This window comes from Pelecanus crispus, chromosome 2, assembly GCF_030463565.1.
Source record: "Pelecanus crispus isolate bPelCri1 chromosome 2, bPelCri1.pri, whole genome shotgun sequence".
NCBI lineage: Eukaryota > Metazoa > Chordata > Aves > Pelecaniformes > Pelecanidae > Pelecanus > Pelecanus crispus.
The window spans coordinates 31,976,680-31,990,564 of NC_134644.1; positions in this window are offsets into that span (position 1 = coordinate 31,976,680).

Consider the following 13,885-nt stretch of genomic DNA (forward strand, 5'->3'; position numbering starts at 1 on the left):
GTCAGTGGGGAAAAAATAAATCCTTGTGGCATCTTTCTTTTTGATACAAGTTTTGTTCCAATGACTACGTAGGTCAAGAATGAATAAGAGATAACTTCAGCAACAAAATTCAGACAGAGATACTACAAAAACCAAAATAGTTAAAAAATACAACAAGCCAGCTACTTCATTTCTCCAGCTAGAACAAGACTGTAGTGTATTGGCTTCCCCTAACTTGCCTCTCCTAGCCGGACTATCTGTAGACATTTGTCTCTGCCTTAATCTTTCCCCAAAACCCATGTTTATAACATAATTTATTATTTTTTCCAATTAAAAATGTACCCTTTCTGTATCATAGCTGTCTGGCTTCAGAGCTGCTGTGTTTACATCTATGGTCCTGACAAAGGGAAATCATGATTAGCTTGTTACATCTGGTAGGGTATTGTTTGTGTGAGGAAACATGTAAGCGGGTGAACTCCTTTTTCACATTCCTTAAGCAAAGATTCATTATTCCAACCTGTTGGGGCAACATCTCCTTTGCAGAAAAGAAGGTATTATCTTTAATCAGACTTCATAGATACTATTTTTATAGTGCACCAAATATTTTATAATGATATATAAAACTGATTTCTATCTAGAATTAACAAAGTATTAGTTAAATAAAACTAATTATTAAATAAATGGATGTATTAAACAATGTACATGTCTGGATATATAACTGATAAAGAGAAAGATATTGAGTGCTATTGCTAGAATTGTAATACTTTATTTTACATTATGGATGTCCTTGACATAATTACTAATGTCAAGTCCTCATCTACTTAGTACCACATGACACTTCTTCAAACCTGAAAATGTTCAGAAGATGTGTCAGCAGCTTATGCTCTTTCTGATGAAGAAATGTGTTTTTGACAAATACCTGAAGGTTTTGATAGGTGAACAGAACGAAGCCATGAACCTCTGTGTCTTTTCTGTCAGCAGTAGAAAAGCTAGTGCTGGTAAAACACCGTCCTATTTCCTGCTGTATCTCAATTTTCAATTAAGTGAAGTTAATCAGCTGGAAGAGCTTTGAGCTGCTGTGCTTTAAGGAGCTACAGAAATACCACGTTCTGTCAGTAGTAGAGCATCCTGCTACTATTAGTATTCTAAGTGTTCTTCTTTATGAGCCTGAGCTATGAAAATATAAAATTAAATAAATGTATCTTATTATTACTAATCTTCTGTTAGGCCCATTGGTCTGTAATACTGTTCAGTTTTCAACTCCTTGCTGTATGGTTCAGAGACCACCTATGGGCTTGGAGAATGCTTTCAGCAGGTTATTGCTGAAACTGTCAGATGAAATCAACGTAAAAGATACCAGAAAAAAACTGTAAAAAGCAGAGCCAAATTATACTGTTATACTACAGCAATGTCTGAATGCAAGTTGAAGGAGACAGGTTGAAAAGAATAGAAAATATTGGGTGTTGTAATAATCCCTGCTGGGGGAGACCTAGTTACACTGGTGTGGCCCCACTGAGCTACGTGACTTTGTGCTGATAAAAGTTGGTTGTAGGATTTGTATGATTTTAATACCGTTCCAGTAATTAGTGAGAGAAGTCTTTATATTTAAGTGAGTTTTCTTTTGGTCCTGCCTGTGTGTTTTTAGTTTTCCATTGCATAATACTTTCCTTTTGCAGGATCTACTGTCATGAATTCAAAATACAGTCCATAAGTATAAAATCAAAACAGGAGCTAATGAAAAACACTGGATGACAAAACTCATATCTTCAACAGTCCTCAAACACCTGTTTGAGGTGTTTGACATTTGTTTTGTAACCTGCCCTGAAATGTAATGGAGATTAATGCTTATGAGTCCCTTGTGAAAATGTTAAATATCACAGTTTGAAACTTCATGTACAGGTTGACAGATAACACATATCTCAAGCACATCTACTGTGTCCCACCAGGACTATTGCAAGCTGATGTCCTCTGCAATCAGATGAAAAGAACAATTATCCTGGTCAATGCCGTTCTTTAAGTATCTGAAAGCAAATGTGATCTGATTAGTTACTAACCTAAAGTGACTATTGCTCAGAAGTGAAGATATTTAGAACTAAAAGTGATCAATACAATGAAATATTTCCTTTCTTTCTGCTGCTGTATTTAGACTGGTTTGAACTTAAATATATTACAAAGCAAAAGGCTGTTTAAGATCTGTTCATTTTAGTCTACATAGTGATATAGACTTGTTCATAGGGGAATGAAGGAATGTTCAATCAAGAAGGAAGATAATGTAGGGGAGGCAAAAAGATGATTATTTGCCTTGTTTATAATGACAGTCGTAGAACTAAAAACATCTTTTTAAGCAAGAGATACCCTCTGTAACATTTTTTTCCCATTCAGTCCTTGATAACCTCCTTGGCGTCTCAGGTACTTCTTTTCACAGTACCCCCCACATATGTAGAAGCCAGCTCATTGGTATTTTGAGGATGAAGGGTCATTTTAAACTCCACAACCTATTAACAGCAGGTTTACTGAAGTTGAAACATTCAGTCTCTAAGCCCTCTGCAAAGGCAATATAATCAGTCAGACCTTATTTCAAATCTTTCCTCTTTGATGATACAGATTTAATCTGGAGATATTGCATTTGCTGATTTGTAGAACTAGGAATTTCCCTTCTATAGATCTATGACTTTTTGTGATGCTCCTACCTCTCTGTTTCCAGACTTGCTGCTCCACTCAGAACAGACGTCCTGCTGTTCAGTTGGAGCCTTAGCATTGTGTATTTGAAGATAATCCCTAGACCACCAGCATTTTTTTGGTGTCTGTGAACATAAAGGTTATGACAGTTACCCCTTCTGAGTGTAATCTTTGGTTTTACAAGAATTCTGCTAAAAGATTTTCAAGCTGTGATTCTCTCTTCCTGCTTTGTGAGGTATCACTAAGGAAAAAAATAGTGGAAGTTTTAAAAGCAATACGTTCTGCAGTGTTTTAAGACCTTCAATTTGCAACTAAATTATGTACTTAGCTTTACACACTTGACTTCTTTGGACTATTTAACAGCTTACACTGCAGCACATGTTTAAGTGTTTTCAGGATCAAGATCCAAATCCTCTCTGCACCATTAATTGTTTCGCAATTGAAGAGTGGTTAGATTCCCCAAGGGGTTGTCTTTTATGTATAAATGGAGAACATCCATGGGTTGCATCTGGGATTTCTCATCTTTGAGTGATCTAATCTCCTTAGTGTGTATGTGTGTACTCATGCACTTAAATATATAGACATAGTAATGACCAGAATAAGCTTGCTGGCGATAAAAAACAAGCAGGAAAAGGAATTGCCAAATATTCTTTAAAACATTTCCCTCTGTTTTGTGAAAATTTTAAAACATTTTGTTTTCTAGCCAGCTCTATAAATTACCGACTGCTTCCCTGTATTCTGTCTGCCTAGCAAATGTCAGGGCAATTTTCAATATTTCAAGGCATTGGCTAGCATTTAGTGTACAAACTAGAAAACAGTTAAAGTCTCCAAATTTTCCTTTTGCTTTTTTTCTTCTCATATTACATTTTATCTCCACTTCTCTGGGCTTCCCTCCAGTGCTGGTCTGGAGCAGTTTGTCATAACTTATATGTGTGTGTGTATATATATGTTTATATATGCATATGAAGAATATACATGTGTGTGTGTATATGTCTAAATACATACACATTTGCCTTTTACATATAAAGGATATATAATGATATTGATTGATATAGGTGGTTTATTGTTTTGTCTTATGGTTTAAACTGTAAATCTGCCTAAAGCACCTAAACAGAATTTTTACTGCATGATGCTATGGAATTTTGTGTTCAGTGTAAGTCACATTATAGACACCATATTTTAATATATAGGGGGTTTTTTTTGTGTTCATGACCTATATCACCTGATACTATCAACCCTCTGCAAAGATCTTTTAAGCCCTCCATAAGAAAATTGGACTTCTTTTTTTGTGTAGCTTTTGTGAATCACAAAAAAGTTACACTTATAGCTCTGGAATTATTGTCTAGCATTTCAGTCCTCAGCCTTATCACAGAACATAGGTAGCACCATGGAACCAGTTCACAGAATCATAGAATCACAGAATCATTTAGGTTGGAAAAGACCTTTAAGATCATCGAGTCCAACCATAAACCTAACACTGCCAAGTCCACCCCTAATCCATGTCCCTAAGGGCCACATCTACACGTCTTTTAAATGCCTCCAGGGATGATGACTCAACCACTCCCCTGGGCAGCCTGTTCCAGTGCTTGACAACCCTTTTGGTGAGAAATTCTTCTTAATATCCAATCTAAACCTCCCCTGGCACAACTTGAGGCCATTTCCTCTCGTCCTATCACTTGTTACTTGGGAAAAGAGACTGACACCCACCTCAATACAACCTCCTTTCAGGTAGTTGTAGAGAGTGTTCAGTCTTCCTCTCCTTATTACCTGCAGTCCTGCAGGTTGCTCACTCTGGAAAGATTCCCAGATCTGTGGCTTTGGAGAGGATAATGCTCAGCTGAATGCCCCTGCAGAAACCAAAGACTGAAAGACTTCTGAAGGACCACACTGAGCAAAGGAGAGAAGTAGGCCTTTTAGTAGTTACAGTGCTTGACCACTGTCACAGTAAATAAGTTTTTTCTTATGTTTAAACAGAACTTTCTGTGTTTCAGTTTGTGCCCATTAATTCTTGTCCTTTAAATGAGCACCATTGAATTGGGTCTGGTTCTGTCTTCTTTACTCCCCCTCTGTCAGGTATGGAGATCTCCCCTGAGCCTTCACGTCTCCAAACTGAACTGTCCCAGCTCTCTCAGCCTCTCCTCATATGTCAGATGCACCAACCCCTTAATCATCTTCCTGTCCTTTCACTGGATGCAATCCAGTATATTGTCGTGGTTTAGCCCCAGCCAGCAACTAAGCACCATGCAGCCGCTCGCTCACTCCCCCTACCCCGATGGGATGGGGGAGAGAATGGGAGGAGTAAGAGTGAGAAACACTCCTGGGTTGAGATAAGAACAGTTTAATAATTGAAATAAAGTAAAATAATAATAATAACAATATAATAATAATAGTAATAATAATATACAAAGCAAGTGATGCACAATGCAATTGCTCACCACCCGCCAACCGATACCCAGACAGTTCCCAAGCAGCGATCGCTGCTCCCCGGCCAACCCCCCCCCAGTTTATATACTGAGCATGACGTCATATGGTATGGAATAGCCCTCTGGTCAGTTTGGATCAACTCTTCTGGCTGCACCCCCTCCCAGTTTCTTGTGTACCTGGCAGAGCATGGGAAGCTGAAAAAGTCCTTGACTAGCATAAGCAGTACTCAGCAACAACTAAAAACATCAGCGTGTTATCAACATCCTTCTCCTACTAAATCCAAAACACAGCACTGTGCCTGCTACTAGGAAGAAAATTAACTCTATCCCAGCTGAAACCAGGACATATATCCATGTCTCTGTTGCACCAGCAAGCCCAGAAATGGACCCACACTCTACATGTGTCTCGCCAGTGCTAAGTAGTGGGAAAGAATCACCTCCCTTGACCTGCTGGTGACACTTTGCCTAATGCAGCCCAGGGGCTGTTGGCTGTCTTTGCTGCAAAGGCACATTGCTGGCTCATGTCCAACTTTTTGTCCACCAGGATCCCCCAGGTCCTTTCTGCAAAGCTGCTTTTCAGCCAGTTGGTCCTCACCCTGCACCCCATGCATGGGATTATTCTTCCTGGGGCAGGACTTTTGTATTTCCCTTTGTTGAACATGAGGTACCTGTTTGCCCATTTTTTACAGCCTGTTGAGGTCCCTCTGATTGTCAGCGCAAACATCTGGTCCATCAAGAGCTCCGCCCTATTGCAAAGTTACTGACAGTGAACTCTGTCCCATCATCCAGGTTATGAATGAAGGTATTAAACAGTATTAGCCCCAGTATTGACCCCTGGGATACGCCACTAATCACTGGCATCCAGCTGGACTTCATGCCACTGATCACAACCCTTTGAGCCCGGCAGTCCAGGCAGTTTTAAGTCCACGTCACTGTCTGTTTATCTAGCTTGTACTTCATCGGCTTGTCTATGAGGAGGTAAAGGGAGATAGTGTTGACAGCTTTGCTAAATTTGAGATAAACAAAATCCACTGTTCTTGTTTTGTCCACTGAACTAGTCATTTTGCCATCAGGTTGGTAAGGCATGATTTGCCCTTCATACATCCCTGCTGACTATGCCCAACCACCTTCTTGGTCCTTACTGTGTTTGGAAATGGTTTCCAGGATGGTTGGCTTCATCACCTTCCCATGGTTCAAGGTGAAGCTGACCTGCCTGTAGTTCCCGGATTGTCCCTTTTGCACTTCTGTGCAAAGTGGAGACATTTGCTTTCTTCCCAACCTCAGGAACTTCCCCTGATGGCCATTACATTTCAAAGATAATTGAGACATTGGCCAGCTCCCTCAGCACATGTGGCTGCATCCCACCCAGTCCCGTAGATTTGTTTATGTCCAGTTTGTTTAAATATTCCCAAACCTGATCTTCCTCTACCAAAGAGAGTTCATTCCAAATTATTTAATTGGCTTTATTTTTTAGATTTTGAAAATTCAACATCTTTAGTACTTGCTACAATTATGTCTGGACTTTTCAGTAGCTTGAGTAAAATGTTATCAGTTATCACAAGGCAATCATACTAATGTTCTGTGAAAATCTTCAAGTTTCTACAAAAAATCTGCAACCTTTCAAACACTGCAGTTGCAGTACCCACTGGAATGAAAATATTAAACCTGTCAATCCAGAGGCCTTTCCTTTCAGCTGTAATTTCACTCTGGAGCTATTCTCTCTACAGTAAATATTATGGCTGCTTTTCCAATCTGTGGAAATTTATCTAAGTAAAAATAACATGTAGCTAACAAGATACTGTCAGTCTAATAGGGCATATTAGTGAAAAACATTGCTATGTGTCAATACAATAATCAAGCTTCATGTGTGAGACCTTGTGTCTTGTTCCATGGCAAAATTCACATCTTTCAATGAACACAAGAAATTGCTTATAGTTTACTGTGAGCTTAATGTTTAAATGCAAATTAATTGGTTTTAACAGTATTTATACATTTGATTGATTTTTCTTAAAGCTTCCAGAATAGCAATAACTGTCTAGGCATATCTCCATGAATGAAGACAAAGTACTGGAATATACTGCAAAGTGCTTGTTTTTAAATAATCTGATCATAAATCAATAGATAGGTTTTATAGATTTTCACTAATATAGGCACAAAGAATATACTGTTTTACTTTCTCATGAAGTTTTTGTAACTGTAACCCCTGGGCTCTAGAGTCAACTGATTAACAGGAATCATCAAAACTATTTAGAGAAACAATTCCCAGCTGCTTGGGAACGGCATGTTTTGTCAGCAGTTCAGTACGAAGACGTGCTCTCCGACCTTGGCTCTGCATTAACCTTACGCTCTGTAGCACGACCATTTGGTACTGTGGATGTGATTGAAGATGTCCCACACTATAACTCTGCAGGACTGAGAGGGCTGCATGTGTATGCATGTGTGCGTGCATGTTTGTGGTTATTTCAGTGGTAGTTCTAGAGGTAGTTTTCAGTAAAGAGTTCCATAAAAGCTTACTGAATAAACATTAAAGCCATTAAAAAAAACCCTTGATGAGATAGCTGAAAGACACTAAGACCCATTTGCACTAGAAAATAAAAAGATGTGTTGGTTTTTTTTAAAAGTTCTGCTATCAAGGGTTATTCAAATACACACTCCAGAAAACCAAACCAAAACAATAGAAACCAAAAAACTGGATGTATGCCATTGCTCATAGCGGTATGATAACAAAATAAAAGCTACATTTTCGTTATCAGTAGGATAGGGTCTTCCTCCTATTAAAATGTTGGTCTGTGTATATTCCTCTGTAAAAATGTAGAAGATAAGTGAACCTTTCAGAAAGAAAGTTTAGTTGCCTCTAGAAGTAGTTGCAAACAAAACATCTTAAGGACAAATTCTGTCATGTTTTCTCAAGTAGAGAGAGCGCTTTAGGCCCAAATTCTACAAAAATGTAAAACCAAATATTTTGCTTGCAAACTTTCCAGTTCACATAAATCATGTACAGAGCTGCAGCATCATCCTGCCATGAAATCTTCCTCCCTTCTAAACACCTTCTTCTGGAGGATCCTCAGGCTCTTTAAAGAGCTGCCACAAACCTGAAACAGTATCAACATGTTTCCCCTCTCACACTTTGGTATTTAGATTATTTCAGGATAAGCAATTACAGAGTGAAGTATTACCATCATTTAAAGAATGGGATATTTGGAAGAATCTTGAAAACTACAAATCCCATTAAATAAAAATCCCACATGAACTATGAGATGTGAGACAACACAGTATTTTTTTAATTTTATGACTCAGTTTAAAGCTAGGGTTTTTAAAGTCACTTGGACAAGACCTCTTTTACTATATGTGTAGGAATAGCTCTGACTTTGTGTGACTTTCTAAACTAGATCTAGGTGAAAGCAATGACTGGACATGGAGGTCACCCCACATAGTGATTTCATTTTCCTAGAAAGCAGAAGCATAATGTGCTGAATTGCTATAATTGGAATAGACTTTAATAAAAGTCTGAATACTTGGTAGATGTGAAACCCATTCCTTACATGTTATAACATTCATTTACTTAGGTGTCACTAGTTGAGGACCTTATTCTTAAAAAAAATAAAAAACCAAAGTTCTGTGACAACTTTTCACATGTGTCAAAAGCTGTTTCTAAATAGGACTAAGTAGAAATGCAGAAAGCATGAAGAATGCTGTAAGTATTTAGAGCACAAGTAGCTTTTTGTGAAGGATGCAATTTAAAAAACAGGTTTAATGGTGATCTTTAGACAATAATGATGGCTTTGAAACTGGCTTGTTTTCTTGACCAAGTCAAATGCAGAATGTTGCTCCAGGGTACATGTTTTCATGATCGTGTTTTCTTTTGGCTGTGAGCACGAGTGGCAGTTTGCTTCCAGCACTGATGAAAAATGATTTGTAAACTGTTACTTCTTTTTGTAATTGATTATTCCTGTAGTTTCTTGGTTCAGCCATATGGTGAATATACCAATGACTTCTCCATTATTTAAAATATACTTCTGTCTATGCTAAAATTAATGATAATTTTGATATTACCTTTGATGAGAGCAAGAACAGATTTTTGCCTTTTGAAAAGTATTAGTACTAAACCACACTGTTATGAGTTTTTCCCAAACTTTATCACAAGAATTTATCTCCCCAGCAAACCCTGAGGTCATGGTTCCCTGGTTATTGTCTCTAAGTCATGGCCATGATTCCCCCCCCATGGTTATTGTCTCTAAGTATTGTACCTATGAGATAGCACCTCTAGCAGAACAAAAGATCTTTTGGTGAGTATTACTGCATCTGAAGTGCTTTGGGGCTAGAAGTAACTGTCAAGTTTTCTGTTGTCTCTACTCAGTCAAAACTTTCTAATTTTGATTTGTGCAGTGAAATAAAATATCTTTATTGAAACCTGTTTTGTACCTTTGTTTCTACATAGCTATATACTTCTCTGTCTATGAAATCTTTTGGTTATATCCCTGATTTCAACTTTGGGTATACTTATTTTAATTCCACTTGATCATCTTCAACATGCATCTGTTGCCACGTTCATCAGTAATGAATGCATATTGTCATGTGCATTTCTGTTTGAAAAGGAACTTCATTAACTGTTTCTGTATGTGATTCATGAGGAGATGCATAACGTGTAGCGACTCCTCTGTTAGAACTGTTACTGCCTTTCATAACCAGAAATGTTGGGGACGAGAAGGGGAAAAATCAGACCATGGGACATGACTGTGTGCTCCTTCATATCTGGTGTGGGTGGGATAGCAGTGGGTTCAGGATTTTATTGGCCAAAAACCCAGATGAAATATTCTGAGGGGATGACGTAAAACTCCAGTTAGGTACAGATAACTATGCTGTATTCATTCTAAGGCTCCCCAAAATATCAACATGGACAGGTTGGCAATTATGCTGTAATTAGGTCCCCAACTGTGCCTATTTTCAGCTCCTTCCTTTTCCTACCGGGAGGTCTGTGAATGCATGGCACAAGAAAAATCTAGTCCAAATTAGAGCAGGTTGGCAAAACTTCCAACAAAACAGTTTGTCCTGATGAAAAATACCTTCATTCCTGTGAAATTTTAGTGAAGCGATAATCTGGTTCTTTGCCTGTCAGGCTGCTTAGGAGACCAGGTTTCCTAAGTCTGTGGTCCCTGACAGCTTCATCATGACTTCTTCTGAGGCTGAGAATCTCAAACAATAAGACAGGAAGCTAGAAGTACAGAAGACTTTTAGATAAGTGTGGTAGGTTGACCCCAGCTGGTAGCTAAGCCCCACCCAGTTGCTCACTCAGTCCTCCTCTAGCAGGATGGGAGAGAGAATCAGAAGAGCAAAAGTGAGAAAACTTGTGTGTCAGGATAAAGACAGTTTAGTAAGCAAAGGGAAAAAAGAGGAAAAAAAGCAAGTGACGCAAAAGCAATCACTCACCACCAGCTGACCAATGCCCAGCCACTCTCTGAGCAAAGACCACTTTGGAAAAACTCTCCCCAAGTTTTATTGCTGGACATGACATTATATGGACCCTCTGGTCAGTTGGTGTCAGCTGTCCCAGCTGTGTCCCCTCCCAACATCTTGCCCACCCCCAGCCTGCTGGCCTTTGGTGGGGTAGTTGGAGAGAGAGCCTTGACACTGTTCAGCAACAGCCAAAACATTGATGTGTTAATGACACTGTTTTGGTCACAAATCTAAAACATGGCACCATATGCACTGCTATAAAAAAGATTAACTCCATCCCAATGAGCCCCCATACAATAAGATTTTTAATAAGTGTTTCGCCCTGCATTCCACAAAAAAATGCTGTGCCAGTTGTAACTGTTTTCTAGGGGAGACAGAGTATTTTCACTCTGTAATAACATCCTAACTCCCCAGGGAAATGCTAGGATGTTACATCAAAGCACTTTTGCCACTTTGCCCAGTTTTGACTAGGAAGTGGTGATCGCTCGCAAACAGTGAAGGCTTCATATTTGCAAAAAACCTGTTTGTCAGTCATAACTTCTCTTTCTCTTGCATGTTTCCCAAAGAAGCGAAGTTAGGAAAAGGATCCTATATTTACTTTAGCTTTTAGGTTTAAATGTTGTATGCTATTCACTATTTTTCCCCTGCTTGAGTTTCCAAAACTCTTTTTTGCATATTTGATGTGTACCTGCATAACTTGGTAGTGTAGAAATGGAAGAAATGCAGCATGAGAGTAATTTCTGCAGGAGAAGTCAGCATAATGCTTCTGTATCATTAAAGCTACGGGTGGATGGTTTAACAGGACTTAAATGATGCACTAACTTTGTATTGACTCTCACACTATGTGGACTGTGGGCCAGACTCTTAAGATTTTGAATCTCTAGCTAAACATAAATACCTAGCTGTTCACTGGAAGTTAAATAGCTTTTTGGGATCTTAGCATCTTATTTATTTTTGTATGTCTTAAACATCTGGTACTATGTTGCTTTCAGAATTGGGATGTTAAGATTATTGTATTATTATCTTAAAGCAGAATCAATCCCACCTGAAATCTGCTGGAGGCAGTGGTGGCTATCTAACTTGCAGTTAATTGTCCTGTAGGGTGAGTCCCTAAAGGTTCTTTTAGTTTCCTGAATTAGGGGTTATTGCACCCTTTTTAGGTATGTACTAATAATGTTCTATTAGAAACAAATTAATGGATTTTTTCTTTAATGATTGTTTTGTTAAAGAAATGAAGTTCACAAATGTGTCATTATACAGTCTGCAGGTGAAAAACTCTGTATCAGCCCCAAATGCATTGCTGATTGCCCAGGTGAGCAGCCAACAACATGGGAAGAGCTGGGTGGGTGGTGAAGTTAGTTTGCTTGCTTACACACCACCTTGTCTTTTCATTCTCTTTATAATTATATATGAGAACACATTATACAAGCAATCAGGCTCAGGGGAACTCCTCTTATTTATTATCTGAATAAAGTACATTGACATTAAATAACTATCATGAAGAAGTAAGTCATTGTCTCCCACAGGGAAGCTGTTCTTTTATCTTGTCTTGGAGATTGATAATTTCAGAGCCCACAGACAGGTCTCATCTTCTTTTCCATGTTTTTCCATTTACATATGCTAATAGCTATTCTGTCTGTAGATGGTTCCAGTTTCCTAAAGCCATTGTTACAGAAAATTAAATTTCTCAGAATTGATTGATGACACAGTTAAAAATGTAACTTAATTAAAAAGTATAATTAGTAGCATGTGAGCTAACCTTGACAGAAAAAATACAGTATGATGAGTAGACTTAAACAAGTACTATCAAAAAAAAAAGCTAATATAATACATAGAATGACATTTATTATGATCCCTCAGATCACATACTCGATGAACAGAACAGCTATTTTATCACTGTAAAGAGTTTCAGAGTTATTTTCCTCAAAGAAAATAAAATTACTTCTTGATTCTCATAAGTGGAAACATAACTGCCTACCTCAAGTTTTATAAGAGTATTTTAAGCCTTCTAATGTACTAGTCATAGTACCAATACAGTTCATGTTGTTGAATGAGGAGGAAGGAAACATACCATGAAGAAATACATCCTTCACTACTGTGTAATTTAATCTCACGTCTATTTTCTGTAGAAAGTGCCATGCATTAGGGCTTCACCTTCTCATGTGCACATCAAAGAGGGGGAAAAGAAGAAAGTAGGGCCTCACTTTTGCAAGAAAATACCTGTGTGTACAGCTGAATCTTCTACTGAAACTTATATTGCACTTACTTGAACTTCCAGAGTCCCAAGGAAGTGTTGGCATGGAGAAGAAAAAGTGTTTTCAGGGCCCCACAACTCTTCAATATGCGATGATTTGCTGTCTACAGTTCTTATATTCAAAGCTCTCAAGCCGTCCAGCTCCACAGTTGAGCAGAACAAGGGTACAGCAAAGATTCAGCAAAGTTTCCCTGTTGACTTTGCCCTGAGTGCCAATTCAGTGGCAAACCACAATCTTATTTTATGTATGTATGAAAGCTGAGATTGCATTTAGAAACAAGCTACCAAATCACAAGACACAGGGAAGAAGAGAAGGTTCTTGGGAACAACTAGATAGCACTGTGTATGATGTCTGCAGTGTGACTAGGAGGAAGAGAGAACAGGTTTTAACTTATGCCTAGGGCTTCTAAAAATCTAACATTGCAGCTACATGTAAATGGCATAAACACATTTGAATTAATCAGTCCTGAAATGGAGTCTCCCAGACAAGGTTCTTAACAGGCCAGTCTTCGTGTTCCAAAGGAGGATGTCTGTAGGTTTTAATACAATATTCCATATCCTCTCTTTGACTACATACATAACAGATACGACATTATCAGTTCCGGGTGTTTGAAGAAATATGAAAACATTTTTTATGGACATTAAATATGAAATGAGGCCATTATGTCAGCTGGTGCCTCAACCAAATACATTTGAGTTCCTTTTGGTTATGACTTAATGACTTGCAGTATTTAGATCATGCAGGTTTTAGTGCTCACAGAGTGGGCTTCTTTCTTTAGAATAGAGTTCCCTTACAGGTCTAATTGCTGCAGGGGAAGTGTGGCTTAAATACTTCATTAGGTTGCCAAACTAGAGATAAAACAATTCCTTATTTAAGTTGAAAACTCAGCGATCTCCCTAGGGATTACGGTCTTGGACTTTTTCTTCATTGCTGATTTATCCTAGCTCTTCAGGAGGAAAGTGAGTTCCCAGATCTTAAGGTCACCTTCCACATCTTATTAAAGACAACACTTCTAACATTTCTCCTCTGTGTCTAGGTCTGAAAGTGTATTGTCTATCTTGCTAAAAGAAGTCTGTACTTTCATTTCCTGCAGGA